Genomic DNA, 7,124 nt, shown 5'->3' on the forward strand with positions numbered 1-7,124 from the left:
GTCCCGACACAGGGGAGGGCCCGCGGCAACGCGTCGCGGGCAGAGGGTCCGGCGGGAGCCGGTGCTTTGGCGCCACACGCGCTGGTGTTATAAACGAGGCTTGGACTTTTTTGGGTTCAATAAAAGTCTGCTCGTTTATTAAAAAGAAAACCAGGAGCGGAGACTCAAGGTAAGCCCAAGTCCCACTTGGCAACCCAGAAAAACAAACTGTGCGACGCACAGAGTATTCCCTTGCACTCAGGTCCCTCAGGAAGACCGGGCGGGCTGGGCCCCGGAGCAGTTCTTATCGTCTCTTTTGATGCTGTGATTGGTGCAGCTCAGATCCTCCCTCTGATGGCTCGTTGCTAGGGTCCTCATTGGTGTTCAATTCTGTCAGTCTCTGGGGCGTCGAGTGATTGGTTTGCCCCTTAACCAATAATCCTTCAAAGTGTTTATATAATGATCATTGGGTTGTCTTAAGAACATTCTAGAACATTCTCTTCCTTTCTATAGACCCACTACTTTCCCCCATTGGTGTCCCCATCTAGTGGGTACATGGCAACATTACACCCGTACAATCGCAATAACAATTAACTCATTAACTGCATACCCCCACTCCTCTAACAAGCAACTTTTAACTTCTCAACCAAAAAAAAAAAAAAAACAAAAAAACTTTTAACCATTTATTACACTGGTTCTGAGCTCCGAGCGGCCAGGCCGCAGGGCAGACAGCTCCTTCCTCCCCCAAACCCAGAAACAGGACTCTGCAAAAACCCAGCCAAGCCTTGGGGTAGCCCCTGTCATGAGGGACCCGACCCAGGGCACTGAACCAAGAGCTCACAGGCAAAGCCCCCCTGAGCCCCACACGCTCATACAGGGCACAAGTCAGTCCAGGGGCAGGGGCACCTTCGGCTCCTGCTGGGCTCCAGCACCATCCCATTCCTGCCAGGCCTGAGAGCTCCTTTGATTTCTGGCCCATTCAGTTCTTCAGTGTTAATTACAGGGACCGAGGGCAGAAAACCAGCCCCGTTTGCCCTTTCACGGTGTCAGTGCCCAGAAAAGCTTCCACCTCCACACATTTTTCTCCCTCAAATCACTCTGCCCTACAACAAGGCTTTGTTTTCCCCTCTCACAGTTACTTGGTCCCCTCCAGCTCCCAGGGTGCCAGCAGCTGGCAGCCAGGAAGGAAAATATAGGGAAGGTGTAGGTTGGATGCATTAACCTCTTGACAACCAGATGCTGCACGAGGAAGGTGCTTTGCAGAGAAAGTCAAGTCTCTTCTTTATAAAAAGAGGTTCTCAGGCCCAGGACAGGTGTTGTGTCACTGTTTGGAGACTGGGAACAGCCTGCCCTGTGGAAGGATGGGGTGGGAGAGACAGTTGCAGCCTATGGTTATGTGGCCTCAATGATCAACAGGTAACAAACCTCTGGGTTGCTTTCCGTAGTCTGTGGCTTGGAGAAGCTTTGTCTGGGAAAGGAGCAGGGAAAAGATGAAAATAAGGGAGAGAGTAGGAGAAAGTGTTAAGGGTGTTTGGGGCTTATTTGAGGTTTTTAAATTATTTTTTATTTTTTAAAGGCAGACATAGGCATGCTGAGTGCAGTATCACTAAAAGAAGTAGCGATGATGATGTTGATGAGAAACGACTGAGCAATAGTTAACTCATGTAAGCACAGTTAACTATTGGGAGACAGCAAATGTTGATCACAAAACCTAAGAAGCAGGATTTGCCTTAATATTGTCAAGATAAGAGGAACAAGAATCTGTTTGAAACCAGCACAGAAACTGCTGAGTCGTTCCACAAAGGACTGCCCATGCTCCAGAAAGAAAGGTAAAAGTGCATTGTGACGAAGACTACTGATCTTCATCAGAAAGACCCCCGAGGAAGAAGGGGAGCCTTCCTCAGTGCGACCACCAGGGTACACAGGGCATGCGTGGCACGTATGCTAATGATATTAATGACTTCCGAGAACTAATTTGTATAACCACTCCTATCCCAAGGAATACGATGAATATTCATGAATTTTACACATAATGCTGGACTGTATGGAGTGCTCTGTGTGTGTGTGTGTGTGTGTGTGTGTTGGGAGGAGCAATCCCCCACACCCGACATGCCAAATAAAGCAAATACCCACTTCTCTGTCTCTGAAGTGTCTCTAGGCCTGGTTTGGGGCGATTCATGGATGTCATATTGGACTCTTACAACACTAATGCGATACTGTAATTTTATATATTGGGTTTGGTTATGTGGAGGAGCAGCTGATTCTACCAGTTCTGTTCCAGTCTGCTCATTCCCATCTCCTCAGTTTTCTTCCTGTGATGAAATACAAACGTTTTCCTTAACGTCCAGCTCCCCGAGCCAGCAACTGAATCGCCCTCAACCAGGCCAGGAGACACTTCAGAGACAGAGTCAGAGAAGTGGGTATTTGCTTTATTCGGCGCCGGGTGTGTGGGAATCGCTCCTCCAAACACACACACCGGCACTTCCTACAACACAATATTATGGGTAAAATTCATGAATATTCATCACATTCCTTGGGATAGGAGTGGTTATACAAATTAGTTCTCGGAAGTCATTAATATCATTAGCATACGTACCACGCATGCCCTGTGTACCCTGGTGGTCGCACTGAGGAAGGCTCCTCTTCTTCCTCGGGGGTCTTTCTGATGAAGATCAGTAGTCTTCGTCACAATACACTTTCACCTTTCTTTCTGGAGCATGGGCAGTCCTTTGTGGAACGACTCAGCAGTTTCTGTGCTGGTTTCAAACAGATTCTTGTTCCTCTTATCTTGACAATATTAAGGCAAATCCTGCTTCTTAGGTTTTGTGATCAACATTTGCTGTCTCCCAATAGTTAACTGTGCTTACATGAGTTAACTATTGCTCGGTCGTATCACAACGTGTCCCACACCGTGGTTCTATGGCCTCTCAAAGCTGGGTACTTCAACTTCACCTCTGCCACCATCACGTACCTGGCCCAGGAGGGTGCCCAGGTCGTGGTAAGTGGATGATTTATAGGAGCCCTGCAGCTACAGCTGACCGCGCTGCTGGAGCTGGGTGCTCGGGGAGGATGCGTGTCCCTGTGCTCTCACCCTGCCCAGTTCTGGAGCGAGGAGGAGGAAAGGTGGCAAAGCCTGTCTTTTCCCTGCCTTTTCCAGGTTGGCTTCACTAGTGCTCCCGGGCAGGGAGGAATCCTGGCTCAGCGCGACTTTGACAGGAGGTTCTCCCCTCACTTTGTAAGTACCTTTCAATTGATAGTGGAAAAGTGCACCACGGCAGCCGCAGCCCAGTGTGGTGGCTTCCTGCTGGCACGTGGTGTGTGTGGTTTGCCCTGCAGTCAGAGTGGCCTGGGGACAGGTGACGTGTTCACCTGCCACTGTCCCTCTCACCACCCCAGCAAAGGAGCAGAGCCCCTGGATGTGGGAGATCTGCAGAACCAATCCCTAGAGCCAGGGGATATCCTGGAGCGGTGCTGGCAGAGAGCCAAAGCCATGGCCAAGGGCTTCCATAGCTGCCCCTGAGAGAAGCCCATCCAGAGCCCTGCACTGCCCCCTTTTTGGGCAGGATGCTCTGAGGGCCAAGAGGAGCCAAGGTGCCACGGACCAGGAATGGCGGCGGCAGCAGGAGCTGGAGCAGGCACAGAGGAAGGTGGAGCTGAAGCAGTGGCTGAGATGGAACTGGCTGGAGCAGGTGGCCCAGAAGGAACAGCACCTGGCCATGCAGATGGAGCAGGAATTCTGAATCGTGCTCAGGTGAGGCACACGGGGCCAAGGGATGGCTGAGGTGGTGGCCGGGGGGCTCCCAGTGCCAGCTGGTGGCTCTGGGGGCTCCAGTGCCAGCCCAGGTGCTGTGCCAGGCATGGGGGGAGTTCAGGTCAGGGGCTGCCAGTGATACTTCCCTGTGCTCCACGGCATCCCATCCTGGGCCACCTCCCAGGTCCCCCTGCATCCTCAACAAACCTGCTGACGGGCCTCAGACACAGAGCCATCAGGATCCTGATGGATTCTTTCCTCTGTCAAGCCCCTGGAATTCCCAGGAAGTACTGTGGCCAAGTGAAACACAGAGTGGAGGGCCTGGAACCGAGCCACCACAGCCCCCAGCTGGGACTAGCCCCAAAAGGAATCAGCTCCAATTTCCCAGGGATTTGGGGGTCCTGTTTCATTGACTTATTTTTCCAGTAACAGATGTTTCTGGAGCAGACAGGGTTTTCCATTCTTCCCTCGCCTCAGGGCTGCGAGGGAGGAGCTGGGAGGACAGAGCAGAGTTGGAGAAGTCCTGAGGCTCCTTGTCCCACCTGCCCCACTCTGGGGACAGAGGCTGTCCCTTGCCCTGTCCCCAGATCCACTGAGATAGACTTCTTGGGGGAGGCTGTGTCCTTGGAGGGTGCCCCCAGCCCAGGGCAGGGTTCCCACCAGCCAGCCGGCCTCTTCCCCACCCACAGCCTCACCAGTGCCACCTTGTTACTGTGGTGTCACCTCTGGCCCTGCATCTGGACCTTCCTCAGGGAAAAAGCAAAAGGAGCATGATGTCAAATCCACAGGGATGGGGACTGGTGGCTTCAGAGGGCCTGAAGCCGTGGGATCCCACAGGAGCAGCTCAGATTAATTTTTATCCATGCACCACAATGTTACCCCTCATATATACATTCATTTCTGCTCCTCCCTCTCTTCTCCCCCTCTGCTACACATGAGCAGCCCAGAAACACTTGGGTACACACTTCCATCCATAGGGATTACACAAAGAGCTCGCACATTAACACAGCATTTTTCACACCCACCTTGCCCAGTGACCTTCTAAAACACAAGCCTTCACAGGTAAGACTTGTACTGAGGACTAACCTATGTCACTTAACCAAGTGCCTTCTGTGATTTCTTTTTATTAGGCTCATTCCTCATTTAAGCATACCCTCGAGCAGCTCAAAGAAACATTATAAAGAAATGCTACCAGTACTACGCAGGCCAGCAAGGCATGTCCTTTCCTAAAGCATCTGCTTCACAAATTGGCTGTGAAGGTGTCAGGGGTTTTTGTTTGGTTTTTCTAAGCATGAAGTCCCCTGCAATTAACCAATGATGTGGGGTTGTTTTAACAAATTGCTGTTTTGAAACAGCTGCTATTTTTCAAAGGAAAGAGTTTATTTAGAAGAATTTTCAGTGAAAAGCGATGCTGAAGAAATTTGTCAAGTAATTAATCTTTTAAATAAAATTATTAGGGTGAGGAAATCCAAAATAATTTTCATATTGACAGCTAAGTTAGAGTTATAGTAGGTAAAAGTGAAAACTTCAATGCAAAATTGTTCTAAATTATCCAAATGCGATTTTTTATATTCCCCAAACATCTGCTTCTCTTCCCCATCCTCATTCACTCAATTTTTGACTTGGGGACGAGAAAAAGGAAAATAAAAGGTATTGAAAAACTCCTGAAGGACAATGCAGGTGTCTGTCACAGCCAGCACAGCTTCAGGAGGGGAAAGCTCTGCTTGTCAAATCTGATTTCCTTTTATGACACGGTAACCCACTTAGCTAATCAAGGGAAGCCAGTTGATGTAATCTTTTTGGATTTCAGCAAAGCTTTTGATACCATCTCTCATAGCATCCTTCTGGATATTATGCCCAGGACACAGCTGGATAAACACATCATGTGGTGGGGCAGCAACTGGCTCATGGGCCAGGCACAAAGGGTGACAGTGAGTGGGTGACAGTGAGTGGCAACCAGGTACTAGTGGGGTTCCAGGGCTTAGGCCCAGCACTCTTGAACATCTTCATTAACGACTTGGATGCAGGACTGGAGGGGACACTAAATCAGTTTGCAGATGATAAAAAACAGGGAGGAGCTGTCCACTCCCTGAAAAGCAGAGAAGCTTGGACAAATTAGAGGGCTGGGTAATCACCAACTGTATGAAATTTAATAAGGGCAAGTGCCAGACCCCACATCTGGGACGGGGCAACCCTACTTGTGTGTATAAACTCGGGAATGAGAGGCTGGAGAGCAGCTGTGGAAAGGGACCTGAGGGTCCTGGTCCCTGGCAAGTTGGATCTGACTCAGCAGTGCCCTGGCAGCCAGGAGGGCCAGCCATGTTCTGAGGGGCATCAGCCCAGCATTGCCAGCTGGGCAAGGGAGAGGACTGTCCTGCTCTGCTCTGCACTGGGGCAGCTCCAGTCCTAGGGCAGTTTTGGACATCCCAGTATAAAATAGACATTGAGCTATTGGGGAGTGTCCAAAGGAGGGACATGAATATGGTGAAGAGCCTTGAAGGGAAGCCTTATGAGGACTGCCTGAGGTCACTTGGTTTGTTCAGCCTGGAGAAAAGGAGACCAAGGGGAGGCTCATCGGCATCTGCAGCTTCTTCACAAGGGCAAGCAGAGGGGCAGGTACCAATCTCTTCACTCTTGTGACCAGTGACAGGACTCAGGGCAACAGCTGGAGCTGGAGGGGGGGTGGGGGTTTAGGATGGGTATCAGGAAAAGATTCTTCCCCCAGAGGGTGGTCGGGCACTGAAGAGGCTCCCCAGTGTTTGGTCATGGTCCCAAGGCTGCCAGAGATCAAGGAGCTTTTGGACAAGGCTCTCAGGCACATGGTGGAATTGTCAGGGTATTCTGTGCAAGGCCAGGAGTTGGACTCAATGACCCTGATGGGTGCCTTCTGGCTCAGCATATTCTATGATTCTCTATCTCCTACTGCTAGTCACCACTTGATTTTGGCACGTGAAGTTCCAAATGTATCTTGAGTGCCAAGTTAATTTGTGCCTGTGTTTTTTCAGACCATGCTCTGTTGGCATGTGTGGTGGGTTGATGCTGGCTGGACGTCAGGTACCAAAGTCATCACTCCCCCTCCTCAGCTGGAGAGGGTCAGAGAAGAAAATACAACAAAAGGCTCGTGGGTTGAGAGAAGGACAGGAAAAGATCACACACCAATTACAAGCACGGGCAAAACAGACTGGACTTGGGGAAAATTAATTTAATTTGTAACCAATCAAATCAAAGCAGGACACTGAGAAGTAAACCCAAATCTCAAAACACATTCCCCCCAGCCCTCCCTTTGTGCTGGGCTTAAGTTTGCTCCTAATTTTCTTTCCCTCCTCCCAGCAGTGGCACCGGGGGAGGAGGGAAATGGGGGTTGCAGGCAGTTCGTCACACTCACCCGTTGTCT

General features: G+C 50.4%; 1 long non-coding RNA gene across 1 annotated transcript in view; it reads left to right on the plus strand.

Annotated features, from left to right (window-relative positions):
- Positions 1-2,861: 2,861 nt before the first annotated feature.
- Positions 2,862-7,124, plus strand: part of LOC108445118 — a 10,063-nt gene continuing 5,800 nt past the window's right edge. The window contains exons 1-2 of the long non-coding RNA XR_001859870.1: positions 2,862-2,977; positions 3,137-3,730. This is a non-coding gene — a long non-coding RNA (uncharacterized LOC108445118). The remainder of the gene's footprint in view (positions 2,978-3,136; positions 3,731-7,124) is intronic.

This window comes from Corvus brachyrhynchos, unplaced genomic scaffold, assembly GCF_000691975.1.
Source record: "Corvus brachyrhynchos isolate BGI_N302 unplaced genomic scaffold, ASM69197v1 scaffold122, whole genome shotgun sequence".
Taxonomy (NCBI): Eukaryota; Metazoa; Chordata; class Aves; order Passeriformes; family Corvidae; genus Corvus; species Corvus brachyrhynchos.